This window comes from Anabrus simplex, chromosome 13, assembly GCF_040414725.1.
Source record: "Anabrus simplex isolate iqAnaSimp1 chromosome 13, ASM4041472v1, whole genome shotgun sequence".
Classification (NCBI taxonomy): Eukaryota; Metazoa; Arthropoda; class Insecta; order Orthoptera; family Tettigoniidae; genus Anabrus; species Anabrus simplex.
Window position 1 is genome coordinate 35,334,825 of NC_090277.1, and position 16,840 is coordinate 35,351,664.

Consider the following 16,840-nt stretch of genomic DNA (forward strand, 5'->3'; position numbering starts at 1 on the left):
TGTATTCCCTCTACTTCCACTCAGTGTATTTCTCCTGTTTTTTTATATTGATTATTTATGAATTTGTTTACTTCATGATTTGAACATTTATACTGCCAGGTGGAAGATGTACAGCTATCTCCAAGGTCAGAGCTAAATTAACCTAACTCTGAACAATTCTGTTTATATTTTTGTGATTTATTCTCATGAGAAGCAACTAGAATGACTAGCAGTTGTGGAATCCACTGAAAAAGAAAGTTAAGGGAGAGCTGTGGGAGGATGATCATGATTATTTGTACTCTTCCTGTTGTTCAACCTATGGCTCGCTCAGGAAGATCATAGCTTGTTGGCAATGCTGACAGCACTCCTGGATGGAGCAGTTGGAGTAATTTTTGAAAGTAGTGACCTGACAATTACAAGTACCCAGTAGTGTTTTGTAAAGAATGCCTTAAATATGTCCCACAAAACAAAAAGTTATGCAACCTGGAAGGATATGTAAACACCACCAGGTTGTAGTCAGTACTCAGTCCAATCCAGCATCCCGAGGGTTACTCATCTAGGTAACAATTCAAATTCTATTCATCGGTAAGATGGAGTCCCAACTTGTTGGAACAGAAATTATGAGCATGCTCCTTGGAAACAACTTGGCAATTGAAATGGAATTTGATTGGGAGATATCTATATGCAGGGTTGCATCAGTTAATTTTGGATGATTTTGATGTACCTTTTGTCTCAGGTGATTCCAAACTTTTCAAAATCTTTTATTATTGAAACTGATGCTTCTTGTTCTGCCATTGCTGGTGTCTTTCTCCAAGAAGACAAGCTAGGTAGGAGGCACATTACTTATGCCTCACGTACCATGAATTCTTATGAGATGAAGTATTCCTTATACGAGCTTGAATATTTAGGGGTCTTTTCCCTTGAAAAATTTTGCATGTATGTCGAGCACTCCAAATTTCTTCTGATAACATGGCCCTCAGTTGGGTATTAAATAGACCTAAGCAGATGGGTATGTTAACCCGTTGGGCATTCCCTATCTCCGCTTTTAATTTTGAAGTTTGCCACATTCATGGTACTGAAAATCTCTTAGCTGACGGTTTGAGCATGATGTTTGGTGAAAACCCACCCAACCATTCTGATTTCGGTGTTAATGCCCTTCGTTACCATTCTACATGCCAATCCAATTGTATTAATGCTATCTTGACTGCCCTGTTGCTTTTCCATGATATTTCAAAATTGCATGCTATTGATCCTCAAATCAAAACAGCTTGAAAATGGAAATGTGGTTAAACCTCATAAGCTTGTTAACAATATCTTGTGTTGCAAAGCTAGGGTTAACAGTAAGTAAAAATTTGTGTGTCTGCAAATCCTAATTCTGATTTTTTAAATTTTTAGTATTGCCATGACTCTCCCCTGGGAGGGCATTTAGGTGTTTTTAAAAATCGTCAAAATATTCACACACTTCATTTGGAAGATTATGCATTTTCACATTAGGGAAATGGTCTAAGCTTGTAGACTATGCAGTATAAGTAAACCTTGTTTCAATGCCCGTGTTGGTTTGTTGTCCTCTTCTCACCCTATTAAACCTATGGAGAGACTTTTCATTGATTATGTCAGAGCCTTCCCCTTAAGCTATGAAGGACATTGATTTGCACTTGTGTGTGTTGATGGTTTGACCAGGTTTACATGGAATTTTCCGACTAGAAATCTGGATGCTCGGACCACTATATCTGGTCTAAATTTGATCTTTTCTATATTTGATCCTCCTAAGTCTATTGTATCTGACAATGCTACATCTTTTGCTTGTAACCTGTTTAGGAAATTCTACTTTGATCTATCTGTATCTCATGTTACCACCACACCTTACTATCTAAACCCCAGTTTTGCTGAAAGAGTTATCTACGACTTACATGCTGCTCTCATTGCATACCATCATAACCATCAATCTAAATGGGATTATTGCATTAATTGTCTTACTTACATGTTTAATTCTTCTGTTCATGAATCTCATGGGGAAACACCCATGTCCTTAATGCTCAGATTTACCCCCTTTTCCCCAATATGTAATGTGTTTAACATTGATTCTCTCCTTCCTGACAATACAAATCTGGAGGAGTGACAGAGCGAGAGCTAAACTCGTTGTTTCCTTTGCTTATGTGCAAAATAAGTATGATAAAGTATGCAGACCCACCAATCTGTCTGTAGGTGACACTGTTTTTGTCAAGTCATACCCTAGTAGTCAGGCTGTAAATAAATTTTCTGTAAATTTAGCAGCTCATTATCATGGTGCTTGTACCATGCTGGAATTTTTAACTCCCGTATCCTTATTAGTTAATGATCCTGTTGCCAAACAGATTAGATGAGTACACTTGAGTCATGTTAAGCCCCCTTAATCACCAGAATTTTGTGAACATATTTAATGATCCTGTAAATTATATTTCCTTTTAAATTTCTATTTACTAATTCTGTTCAAAATTTTGGTAACTTATCCAAGCACAAGGTATATTGTCATTTATTACTATTGGTAGTTGGCTTATATAAATTATTGTGTTAGAAAGTATCAAGAAACATCGAACCATGTACGTCAAAAATAGTATTGGTATCCTACTTTGAACATTTTCTGGTTCTGCTTCGTTTTGACTCTTTGAGTGACCAGTCATGTGTTATGCCACTACGCGATTAATGCATGCATTTGTGTGTTCCGGCCTGCAAAATTATTTTCGGTCTTGGTGAACAAATTTCTGTGCTCCCAGAATTTCTGTTGCAGACATATTTGTGCGACTTTCAAACTAGGCAACTATATTAGGATTGCAAGAATGTGTGTGATACCTATGGTTAGTTACTGCACTCTGTACCGATATGATTAAACTACTGTATTATGTGCTGTCAACTTGTGTGGTGTGTGGTGGAATGCTGGCCACGTTGGATCTCCTTCTGGTCTCACTTACCGTGTTCATCAGTTGGCATATGGTGAAGATCTGCCTTCCTTGAACCATGTAAGACCATTCCCTGTTAATTGTACTTGAAAATTTTGGACTGTCATCTTTTATAATCAGCATATGAAGATTAGGTTTGAACATTGAAATTGTACCATATAACCTGGTATCCACCATTTTGAACTCTTCTCCTCCCCTGTGTTCTGGCTTCTTGAGGGGAGAATCCGTGACATGAATATGGGCAACCATAATTATTTGGACATTTGTTTGTGTATTGGGATTTTATCCCCCCTTATCACTCATTTTTTTGGAATTGCTGTTAATTGGTGTGACCGACAGTGTCTATATATTTAAATCTGCAACCTGCTATTGTTACATTCAAGGTGTGATCATTCTATTCACTCAATATGTGGAACAATAATTGCACACATGTGCATAACTTACTCCTGGACTGTGTGCTGAGGCTGCTTCCGGGTAACCGGGATTTGTTCTTGAGGCGTTGTACAAGATGGAGGTAGATTGTCCTGTGTTGTGGAAGACATGCTTGTGTGTTGGTGCAATGTTATGTGACACTCCAGGCTGGTAGCCTTGTATATTAAGGCTTTTGCTTTAATACCTTGTGATTCAAATTTTACTATCTTCTACCTTGTAATTTTGTGAAACGTGTGACCTCTGAATTGCTGGGAGCATGTGCTTGATTTCAAACACTACCCAAGGACATAAGCTATTGGTTTAAATTAATTTATATACTTAAGAATGCAAGTACTGATACCTTTTAATTGTTTCGAAACTGTTCTATTGCCTGTATTATTTGGAGAAGAAGATATTACAAGATATTACTCATTGTAGGTCTGTATTGAAAGTATCATATAATGTACGTAAAAGTTTTTTATTTTACTACCACCTATTCAGTACAATTCAAAATGTTAATGTGTGATTTAAAACATTGTTAAACTATAAGTTGAGACATGTTTCACCCCTTCTTATGGGGTATCCTCAGTCAATATCATACCTCAATTTTAGCAGGTACATCATTAAAGATTGTTCGAAAATATTTTGCAAAATGACATATGTTAAAGCAAAATTTACAGTTCATAACAAACAATGTTTCTAAATTAATTAAAACTCTAATATGATAACAAATAATTGAACAAGAATTCACTTGAAAAAGGTGGTGTCATGTGATTAAAAATAGCGATATTGATGGCTTGAAAACATAGTCGATATTTGATGTGGATGAAGATTTACATGTTAATAAAAAATGGTAGAGAGGGTAAAAAACAAATGTGATGTTAAGTACAAAATGGTGAGGAAAAGCATTCCAATACTGTGCCAGTATCGTAGTATTTGGCCTTGGCACATTTTACTCAATACAGTCTATGTATGATTAGTCAACAAGTTGTGAAGTTTGATTGTAGTTAATGTCTAGCCCAGAAAATGTTGCATCTCATTGCAGTTCAACAGATTACGTATAATTGGACTAATCTGTTATAGGCCAAAAGTTGTAAGTTCGCCAAAGTAACATTAGACCATCTCTTGTCGTTGTGCACTTTCTTGATTAACGGAGTAATTCGATGCGAAGAGAGTGGTAATGTTTATTGCTACAAATTGGACACTATGTTGAGTTATGGAATTGATATCCTGCAGAGGACTGTTGAATAGTCATTATTATCTTCTTCATTTGACTGACAAGTTTTATATTGATAGTAAGCTTATGTTGTTGAGTAATATTGTTAATGGCTGAATGGGGCCTGTCGAACTGTGGTACGATATTTGTCATTGTTATGTTCTTTAATGTTGTTGGGCTGTTGACCTCTTTGCGTGGGAAGATTTAGGAACACTGGAGTTTTAACTTATACATTAACATTTTGAATTGTATTGAATAGATGGTAGTAAAATAAAATACTTTTTACGTATATTATAGAAGAAGATATTACTGTAAATTAAATCTAAGTAACAAGCTTCATTATATGACAGTAATGTTGTGGGAAATTTTGGCAACATTGTCAAGATTATATCGATCCAACCTTGCAACTGTAATTTGAAATTACACCTACCTGCATCTGCATCATCAAGATTTTTAAAATGTAATAAGATTTTCTCAAATTCTCAAATTCCAACTGTAACTGAATTATCGGGGTAATTCAGAAACTAGGTATATGCGCCAATGATAAAGAAAGTTATTCTATTTATTTTATTTTATTGAGATTATTGTTGTGTTAAATTTTTTGCTTCTTAATTTTGTTGGGATTATTAATTTTGGTTGGTGGATTTCCTTGTATTTTTCCTGGTTCTTGTTTTGTGCTCTCTCTTGCACTGTTACGTATTTTATGATGCCATGTGCTGTTTTAGTTTTTGTAATGGGATCATTCTTTTAATCCTTTCAGGGATGGTTTTATATTCTGACTCATATGCACATTACTGTACTTCCAAGGCCTCCTAACTTTAAATTTAGTAACAAGCACTTTTGGTCCTCTATTAAAATTTTCTTAAATGAAATGTTAAACTCAATCAACTATATATTATTATCATTATTATTATTGTACCGGGCGGTACACCCCCACGCCGCTAATTTAAAATGTGCGCCAGTTGAAACTCCTCTGCGGGAGGAAGTCTGAACTTTATCTACGCTATTAATTCTCTACTTTCTCAGAAGATGTCACCACGTGGAAAACTTTGAGTTTTTGAAATGTGTCATTTTTGATGTGTTTTTGTTTCGCTTGAAGTAAGAAGTGTGAACTTTCTCTTCTAGAGGACACTACTGAAGATCAACAATAGTGCGACCTAGTGCGGAGTCAAAGAACTATTTTGTTGGAGAAATTTTTATTTCAAATGTTTGTTCTCTGCTAAATTTCTTTCAGTTATTGTTTAAGTTGGCTGTATACCCCTCTTTTTCCCCTTGTTTTAGATTTATCCAATCCCGAATTTCTTTGAGTAATTTCCGACCTATCCGATGTATCTTCCCCCAACTTGGATATGTTTCTGTACCCTAGCCAATAAAATCTTTGTAGGAGGGTGTTTTCTTTCCCCTAACGCCTAGAACTTTCTGCGAGAGTATTTAAACTGCTGATTTTAGGGTCTCCGGGCCACTTCTGTTCCATCTTTCAGTGTATTAAGTACATAGCAGGAGGCGGGAAGCGCCTCTTTCTCCGGCAGCGGTCAACAATAAGGTAATGGCCGATTAATAAATTCTTTCTTTGCTAGCTCAGCAGTTTAACTTTCGGGGCGGGTTCGAAGCGTTCCACTATGTAACCTTTTCCTAAAATGTAACTACTCTTTTCTTTTATTCTCTTGTAAAGCTACATTCTGGGATAGAGAGTGCTAACCCTCTCGAGCTCCCACTCATATTGTTTTGAGGTGAACTTATTTTTCACAACCTATTCTTCGATAACGTAAAACTATTGTTCTTTTCTTAAGTCACCTCTGTAGTATGGGATTAGCCCTTGCATCAGTGGCCTAAGAGCCAAAATAGGTCTTAAAAACAAAGTGTATTAGGAGTGCAAGTTCGCCTCCTCTCAAATTGTTACCTTAGAGGTCATTTAATTAACCTTCTTTTCATTTACTAGACCTCAGTAGATTGGGTATTTTACCCCTGTGTTTTGGTCCGTTGAGGACAACTTGAAGGTGGAGTTTGGTGTGGCCTGGGAGAAGGCTTAAATCTGAGAGCGAGTGGCTCTTTTAAAAATCGATTGTGGTATGCCTCGTGGAGGCTTTTTAGTGTAATTTGGAGCAAGGGCTCCGAGGTATGAATGGGGTTTTCTGCCCCTCTGTTGAAACTTGTGTTTTGGAGGTAAAACTGGGCTGATTGCCCAAGCATTGTGTTTTCGGGGCTCGAAGCCCAAATCCTGTAAATATTGTGACTCCCCTTTGATTTGCTACTTTGTACCTGTCATAATTGTTATTTCTTTGTTTTTGAAAAGAAAATATAACCTTGTTAAATTTTACATTAACTTTGATTTCGTAGCTTGAAACCCATTCACACCCGCACCTTCTTTTACGCATAACTACCGCTAAAACACGGTAACAAGTGGTAGCAGAGCGTGGTTGAATGGGTCTCAATTTAGCCCCTTTTGACGGCTAAACACTGTTTTGATCCGAACTCTAACCATTTTCTCAGTTGCTGGATTTTTTGGGGGGTTTTTCAAAAATTTTCTGTCATCATGCCTGGCCCCCGCGATGTTCTCCTCCTTAACCATTTGCGCAAAGAGGAGTTGATCTACGAATTAACTATTAGAAACGTGCAATCTGGAGGCACGGTTGCTATCGACACTAACAAGCTTAGAGAGTCCCTTGATTTGCCCATTTCCATCCCTAATTTGGGAGAGAAAGAAATTGATGACTCTCTTTCCACGATCGTCGAGAATATCACTGGGCTAGCATCTGTAGTTAGTTTTTTTGATGAAAATGATCCGTCTCCTAATCAAATTAAGCGTGTGCAAGGCAGACTATATCACTTTTCAAATAGAGTTAATGATCTCTTGTCTCTAAAGGTGAATGACGTTCAGAGGAAGGACGCTAATACGCTCCTTGAAACTATTTCTGAATTGTCTAGTAAAGTCACTCAATTGTTAACTGGGGAAGTTCCTCCCAAATCTGATCAACCCACCATTGTGAATGCAGGTAGTGAGGAAGCGCCTCCCAAGGGAGAAGTCAATAGGATAACCGTTGCTGCTCAAACTATCCCTGCCCCATTGGACAACGAATCTGAACGCCGTGCATCGTTGAGTAACATCCGTTCGGAATTGACTTCCTTGCCATTGAAACCTTTGCCTTCTATGTCACCCGGGTTCAGCAGCTTGCCTCATCCATTGGCAATGTTGCTCAGAGGTATTTCTAAGTTTTCCGTTAATACCACCAGTGATGTAATTTCATTTTTAAGATTTCTAGTGGAATTTCAGGATCATGCCCTTGTTTTTTCTCTTTCTCCATGTCAAATCTTGCAAATTATCTATCCGTATGCTATTGGTATTCTCTCTGATAAAATCGTAAGAGCCATTGCCGAGCAATCATCTATTGAGGATTTTCATGCCCATTTGCTAGCTAACTTCATCCCGGCTAGGGCCAGGTCCTCCCTTATTCAGAAGTACTATTATCGTGTACAGCGTTTGGATGAAAACTTGGCTGATTTCATACAGGACATTAAGTTTTATACTAGGGTGTTTGCTCTTCACTTCCCTGAGGATCAAATTGTACAAGCTATTGTGGAAGGTATTTCACCATCCTATAGGTCATATTTGTGTTTCGCGGCGTGCCCGCAAACTTTCTCGGAACTTGAAGCATTGGCCGTCTCAGCGGAAGGAGTTAGATACGCCGATTCTTTGCGTGTCGCGAAAGAACCCCCGCCTTCCTGTAGTAACACTCGGCCTCCACCTCGCCGACCAGTCAATCCCCGTAAATATTATGCTTGCGGGTCGCCTGACCATCTGCGCGACAAGTGTCCACTGATCAAGTCAAGTGGGACAAGGAATGGAGCCGGGTCATCACAAGGCTGTTTTAAGTGTGGGGCCTTCTCACATATCGCCATGAATTGCCCAAACTCAAATAGCACCCCCTCCTGCTCAACTTCTGGTGCAAATTCCAGCTATGCCAATAATAAAAAGTGACTAGTGGCGTCGGCTGAGTCGACTAATCCATCTTCCCGAGACTCAGCCCCTAGTAAACAGGTTGTAAATGCAGAGAACGATCAGCCTTCAAATTCATCTTTTGAATGCCCTAAAGAATGTCTTAGGATTGCGGCGGATACCCCCGCACCTGTTCCTTTTCTTAAGATTGAGTTAAATAACGAGCCTATAACAGCTCTCTTAGATTCAGGCAGTGCTTGTTCGATTATTTCGGCTGAATGGTATTCTAAATTGAAATCTGTTTGTAAACTACCTGACTATGTCTCATCTCCTATTCAATATGTTTCGGCTAATCCATCTCCATTAGAAATTCTAGGTTCCGTACTGGTCAAAATTCGTATTTTTAAATTTACATGGAAAATTAAACTGTTGGTGGCTAAGCACTTGTCTTGCCCCATCATACTGGGAGCGGACCTTATTTCTCACACTGGTCTTGTGCTCGATCTTCAGAGTAAGTCGTGCACATTCAAATTTGTGTCCAATTGTAAAATTCCCTTGTTAAAGTGTAATTCTGTGTCATGTTCATCTATTTCGCCTACCCAGGATGAGATGTTGTTAGACCTTAGACATCTACCTGAGGAGCAGGCTGATAGTATTCGTAAATTATGTCAGTCGTTTCCCGAGGTGTTCTCTGATACTCTTGGTGTTACTGACCTTATTGAATACAAAATTGAGGTCACGGATTCGATTCCTGTCCGTTTTCCTCCTTATAGGCTATCTCCACCTAAAATGAAGGCTCTGAAAGAAATTATCGATCAGATGTTGAAGGATGGTATTATTAGGCCCTCTAAGTCGGCGTATTCATCGCCTATTTTTCTAGTCCCGAAACCCCAAGGAGGCTTCAGGCCTGTCATTGATTACAGGGCTCTCAATCGGAAGGTGGTGTTGCAATCTGTGCCTCTTCCCGACCTTCATTCTTGTTTTTCGTGGTTTCGTAAGGCCAAGTTCTTTACTATCTTGGACTTGAATCAGGCCTATAATCAAATTCCCCTTGCCGAAGAGTCTAAACATCTTACAGCGTTTGCCACGGACTGGAATTTATATGAATACAACCGCGTGCCTTTCGGGCTCCCTACGGCAGCAGCTGTACTCACTAGGCTGCTAGATAGGGTCTTCTCCGACATCAAATTCGAGTACTTATATCACTACTTAGATGATGTCGTCGTATTTTCAGAGACTTTTGAAGAACATCTAGATCATCTGCGAGAAGTTCTCGATCGCCTTCGTAAGGCTGGGTTAACTGTTAAGTTGTCCAAGGTTGCCTTTGCTAAGCCCTCTATGTCATTCCTAGGGCATATTGTGTCACCCGATGGGGTAGCCGTCGATCATTCTAGAACACAGGCCATCCGTGATTTTAAACCTCCCAAGGACATTAAAGGTATCGCCAGGTTCATTGGTATGGTGAATTTCTTCAGGAAGTTCATTCCTAACTTTGCTAATAGAGCGGCGCCCTTAAACCTTCTACGTAGGAAAGGCATCAAATTTGAGTGGGGACCTTCTCAACAAGCCGCTTTTGAAGACCTTAAATTAGCTCTCTGTAATGCCCCTGTACTTGCTATGCCTGATTTCTCGAAGAAATTCATCGTCCAAACCGACGCGTCGTCGTCGGCGGTAGCTGCAGTCCTTCTTCAAGAGACTGAACTAGGGAGGCGACCCATCGCCTATGCGTCTAGGACATTGTCAGCTCAAGAAGCCAAGTATTCCATCTATGAGCTCGAAGGTTTGGCAGTCTTATTCGCCTTAGAAAAGTTCCGTCTCTATCTGGAACACGTCAAATTCGACCTGGAGACAGATAATCAAGCATTAAGCTGGGTCTTAGGTAGGCCGCGTCGTACTGGTCGTATAGCCCGTTGGGCCATCCGTATCTCTGCCTTCCAATTCGATGTCCGGCATATCCGAGGCACCGAAAATGTTGTTGCTGATGGACTCAGCCGTATGTTTTCAAACGACGTCGAGACCCATGAACCGGTCGACAGTTCACCACCTCCCGAGTCCATGCTATCTGATGTTAATGCCATCTTAACAGATGCTCCCATGCTCTTTAGGGATATCGAGAAATACCAACGTGAAGATCCTACGCTGGCTCCGATAATGGAAACCCTTTCTTCTGGGGAACATGTCGTCCCTTATGGCCTGAGGAATGGTGTTTTATGTTGCCCTTCGAGGCATGACAAGATGATGAAAGTTGTCGTTCCAGCTGTTCTGGTACCTATGATCTTCAAGTATTATCATGAGACCCCATTAGGAGGGCATCTGGGTATCTTTAAAACTCGTGAAAAGATTCGTGAGATGTTCCTCTGGAAAGGTATGGACGGTGAAATCCGTGAACTTGTAAAAGCTTGTAAATCTTGTTTGCTTAGTAAACCCACCATGTCCACCAAGGTAGGCCTTTTGTCTTCGCATCAAGCGTCGCGCCCCATGGAACGCCTGTATATCGATTATGTAGGACCCTTCCCCCAGTCAAAGGGTAATGCTAACAAGTTCATCCTTGTGTGTGTAGATGGTTTTACCAGATTTTCTTGGTTATTTCCGACTAAGCTGGCTACCGCTCAGTCCACCATTACTTGCTTAAATTCTATTTTTGCTTCTTTTGGTCCGTGCCAATATATTGTATCTGATAATGCTAAGGCGTTCACATCAAATCTGTTTCGTAAATTCTGTTTTGACTTGTCCATATCTCATGTGACTACTTCTGCTTATTACCCTCAACCATCTCTGGCTGAACGGGTTAACCGTAATCTCAGGTCCGCACTCATTGCCTATCATCATGAAGATCCTTCCAGGTGGGACACGTCCCTGCATTGGATAGCTTTTGCTTTGAATTCGGCGGTTCATGAATCTCACAAGTTTACTCCAGCTTCTTTGATGTTCAAGTTTGTTCCCAACTCGCCGCTCTCTAACCTCTGGTCTCTGAATGACATTCTACCCGAGACAATAGATCCGGACAACATTAAAGATCTTTGGAAGAAGGCTAAAGCCAATCTTAAAGTGTCTCATGAAAAGGTTAGGGAAAGGTATGATCGTGGACGGAGACCCACCCCTTTGAAGGTAGGTGACCAGGTTATGGTCAAAAATTTTGTTCCCGCGGGCAAGCTTGCCCCCAGATTTCATGGGCCATGCATCATTCTCGATTTTCTCACACCGGTTACATTGTTAGTAAGTAATCCAGCCACCGAGAGGATATTTAGGGTTCACCTGTCCCAGGTGAAACCGGTGTAAATTTTGTGTCAACTTGCTTCATATAATTTTATAGGAATATGATGGTTATATTTTTTTTTGAGTTCCACGCTTAAGGCATTCTGCTCCTTCTATAATATTTTGTTTTATATGTAAGCATTTCTTGTAAACCTCCCCCGATTGTTAAACTGCCATCCTGTCCTTGCCACGGCCATTATCACGCTCCCGTCTCCTGCTCCAATACACACTGTGGCTTCATAATATTAAATGCCATGGATATCTACACGCCGCTGGCCCCTCAACCTCTCCATAAAGCCTGTGCCCTCAAAAATACATGATGGTCCAACACAATTCTGCCGCCTAGCTTTAATGTTTCAGTGCCCCCGCAGCCGCGCAGCGCCGTGCAGCAACTGGGGAGGGGGATGGGCCCCCTCCTCCCCAGCGAGGACGACATGTGCACGGCGAGCCGGAGCTCTCCTCCCGGCCAAGGCTGATGTGCGGCGCACGACCTGCTACTTGCCCGCAGCCTGTATATGTTCACCGCGGGCGCGGCGTGTTTCAACACCTCGGCTCCCCTCATAGTGCGGGCGAGCGGTATCTCAGGGTACTTGAGGTGTCCGAGCGGCCTCCTTTGGACGCTAGCTGCAACGGCCGGTCTGGCCATCCAACTTCATTAACCTCAACTACATGAACAGTTACTATAAGTAATGACTACACTTGGGGATTCTACAGCAATATTTGGTGGACATTGCAAAATTCTTCATCACTTTCAAGTATTAAAAAATTTATCTTCAGAATTCTACGTCTACAAACTTAAAGACTATACTTCACTTGCAACAACAAAAGTTTGAAACTGAAACAAACCAAATCTAGAAAATCTTATAAATTTTTTTTTTTGGGCAATCAATCCCCATATCTACATCAAAACTTGGACCTGATTTTCAAACAAATTTCATATATCACCCCTGGTGGAACTTTTGGGGGGGGAGGTCTGTACCGGGCGGTACACCCCCACGCCGCTAATTTAAAATGTGCGCCAGTTGAAACTCCTCTGCGGGAGGAAGTCTGAACTTTATCTACGCTATTAATTCTCTACTTTCTCAGAAGATGTCACCACGTGGAAAACTTTGAGTTTTTGAAATGTGTCATTTTTGATGTGTTTTTGTTTCGCTTGAAGTAAGAAGTGTGAACTTTCTCTTCTAGAGGACACTACTGAAGATCAACAATAGTGCGACCTAGTGCGGAGTCAAAGAACTATTTTGTTGGAGAAATTTTTATTTCAAATGTTTGTTCTCTGCTAAATTTCTTTCAGTTATTGTTTAAGTTGGCTGTATACCCCTCTTTTTCCCCTTGTTTTAGATTTATCCAATCCCGAATTTCTTTGAGTAATTTCCGACCTATCCGATGTATCTTCCCCCAACTTGGATATGTTTCTGTACCCTAGCCAATAAAATCTTTGTAGGAGGGTGTTTTCTTTCCCCTAACGCCTAGAACTTTCTGCGAGAGTATTTAAACTGCTGATTTTAGGGTCTCCGGGCCACTTCTGTTCCATCTTTCAGTGTATTAAGTACATAGCAGGAGGCGGGAAGCGCCTCTTTCTCCGGCAGCGGTCAACAATAAGGTAATGGCCGATTAATAAATTCTTTCTTTGCTAGCTCAGCAGTTTAACTTTCGGGGCGGGTTCGAAGCGTTCCACTATGTAACCTTTTCCTAAAATGTAACTACTCTTTTCTTTTATTCTCTTGTAAAGCTACATTCTGGGATAGAGAGTGCTAACCCTCTCGAGCTCCCACTCATATTGTTTTGAGGTGAACTTATTTTTCACAACCTATTCTTCGATAACGTAAAACTATTGTTCTTTTCTTAAGTCACCTCTGTAGTATGGGATTAGCCCTTGCATCAGTGGCCTAAGAGCCAAAATAGGTCTTAAAAACAAAGTGTATTAGGAGTGCAAGTTCGCCTCCTCTCAAATTGTTACCTTAGAGGTCATTTAATTAACCTTCTTTTCATTTACTAGACCTCAGTAGATTGGGTATTTTACCCCTGTGTTTTGGTCCGTTGAGGACAACTTGAAGGTGGAGTTTGGTGTGGCCTGGGAGAAGGCTTAAATCTGAGAGCGAGTGGCTCTTTTAAAAATCGATTGTGGTATGCCTCGTGGAGGCTTTTTAGTGTAATTTGGAGCAAGGGCTCCGAGGTATGAATGGGGTTTTCTGCCCCTCTGTTGAAACTTGTGTTTTGGAGGTAAAACTGGGCTGATTGCCCAAGCATTGTGTTTTCGGGGCTCGAAGCCCAAATCCTGTAAATATTGTGACTCCCCTTTGATTTGCTACTTTGTACCTGTCATAATTGTTATTTCTTTGTTTTTGAAAAGAAAATATAACCTTGTTAAATTTTACATTAACTTTGATTTCGTAGCTTGAAACCCATTCACACCCGCACCTTCTTTTACGCATAACTACCGCTAAAACACGGTAACAATTATTATTATTATTATTATTATTATTATTATTATACTGCAGTTGTAGCAAATTGAAATTTGTTTCACCTGTTCCTTAAATATTCTTTTGTTTACGCTCCTCAGTCTAATTCATGTCCGTGTTTTGTTTCCTTTTTCCTCTCTTTATTTGTTGTGTCACTTTCTTTTATCTTATCTCCAGTGTTCGCTATGTTTTGACTGCCCTTGCCAGTTAATTAATTATGATAGATTGACTTGGTTAGTTGTAGGATTCAGTGTGTATTGTTGTTCAGTTAATTGCAAAACGTTAATATTATTTTCCCTTTGTAATCTGTAAGTGATTTGGGGAATATTTTCTTCTGCGATTCACTTGTCCATTTAATTATTTATGCATATAAATTTTTAATTCCTGTTGTTTCATTTTGAATTTTGTGTATGACCGTGTTTCCGGGATGGTTGAAATATTTATGTAAAGGGACTGGAAACACATTTCAATTTCACCAGATTAATGTTAGCCTACCTACTAGAACTTGCTTGCCAGTAGTATGATTAGCTCTTAATCCTTTCGCACTATCGGCGCGAGTGGTTATAGCGAGAAAGCTCACGGCGCCGATACATCGGCTCTGTCCTATTTAGGGATTTTGGTCATTTGCGTGGCTGTTAAATCGTAACAGTTGATCGTGACGGTACCGTTAGGTGTTGAATTTGCGTTTTACTCTACAGATATATCCACCAGCCCTACAAAATATTTTTATTTTCGACAAATGAAATCTGTTGACAGTGAATGTTTATGTTGTGGTTATTTGAAGTTGTTATTGCGTGGATCTGTTTTGGTTGGCTTATGAATACAACAATTTGATTTTGATATGAGTTTAGTTTAGAGTATATTTCATTTCTTTGGTATATCGTGTGTTCACTGTACTTCATGAACTATAACTTTACTCCTTTTCAAAACTCCGTTTTTGCACATGCTTGCATCATCTTTTTATCGTTATGGCTAGGCCATATTGAAGGCCCAATGAGGCCGATATCCTTGAATTATCAGACGATTTAGACAGTAATAATGACCTTCTTTGCCGAAAGTGATTCCCATTATGTGACAAATGACACAGTCACAGCTGCACACCGTGCATTGGACCGCGAGGACCTGACATCGATGACCGTTCCATGTACAGTGAATATCATTTTTGACATGGTTCATGAGTGAATTGCAGCACACACACCATATTGATATCAAATTATTCAGAATTAAATATTCTTTCTTTCACATCTAAGAGTAAAGAAGGAAGACGCAATAATGTCTGATTTTTCAGTCATTGAAAACCAAAAATTATTTTTAAAAATTTATTTTCAAAATTTAATAATTTTTTTGGCTTAACCAATAACAATATGTCCTAGGTATATTCATTTCTGAAATGCTCATAGTTTCCTGTATTAGTGTGATTTATTTTATTTTAATGTGTGTTAAACTGTTTACGTGTTGAGCTTTTGTAATTTGGTTTGGAAAATGACAGAAATTAGTTTGAGTGTCTTCGAGCAAACTCCTGAATATAAGGTGAGTGTCAAAGGGTTAAGGAAAGGATCCATTTAACATTATTTTTGTATGTAAGTTCTTGACCTTGCTTAATTTTTGCTACATTGTATGTATTACTATAGCTTGCTATCAGTGTGTGCATTCATAATTGTAATTATTTTAAAAATATATATTTAACTCCTATTTTAATGAATTAATTTAACATTAAATTATTTGTTCTCGACTTTCCTTATTTTTCAATACATTGCAAGTGTCATTCATGAAATATTACATTTTAATTCCTTAGGTAAATATTTTGATTTAACCTTTAATTTGATCTCTTATTTAGTAGTCTTAGTTGCTTTGACCTGGCAACCCCTCAAGTGTTTATTTAAGATCCTGGCCTTTAATCCCTTTATTTTTGGTCCTCTTCCACATTTTATGTTTGATGCTATTGCCCCAAGGCAAGTAATTTTGTGCTTTATGTTGATTTTGTCATTTCTGAGAATTCATGGTTTTATGTGTCCTTGGGCATTGCAAGTTTAATCATTTTTAATTTCTTACACAAACTGAGGGTGGAGGTTTCAATACCATAGGTTATGATTGGTATGAAGTACTGATTGAACATCACCAGCTTTAATTTTGTTGGAACTTTGGGATCCCAGAGGAGTGTTTGTAGACAGTGGTAAAAGTGAGAACTCTTCTGCACTCTATTTGCCAACTCTTTTGTGGCTGGTGTATCTCGAGGTAATCCACTGTCAAGATATTTAAAGCTTTCCACACGTTCTAGTGGATGGTTTCGTAGCATGATGTTCGCTGGTCGTCCCTCTCTGTTTATTGCCGTCACTACTGTTTTGGGTTCGCTTATCTTGAGATTGAACTCCTGGAACTTAACCTTCCATTCATTGAGTCTCAACTGTACTTTTTCCTTAGTTTTCTCTCCAGACCAGAACATCATCAGTGAAAGCCATCACATTTAATTTACCAGAGGTTTTCTTGATGTTCTTCATCACATCATCCATGAAGTTTATAAATAGTAATGGGGATAGTGCACTGCCTTGCTGGACACCACTTTTGTTCTTGAACCAAGATTATTGTCTGTCATCCAATCATGCACAGCTGGAACAGTTCTCTTACAGCATGTGGAATTTCCTCACCA

At 39.4% G+C, this 16,840-nt stretch overlaps 1 protein-coding gene across 2 annotated transcripts in view; it reads left to right on the forward strand.

Moving 5' to 3' along the window:
• The window catches only part of LOC136884881 (gastrula zinc finger protein XlCGF57.1), a 50,657-nt gene that overhangs the window by 14,166 nt on the left and 19,651 nt on the right, over positions 1–16,840 (forward strand). The window lies entirely within an intron of this gene.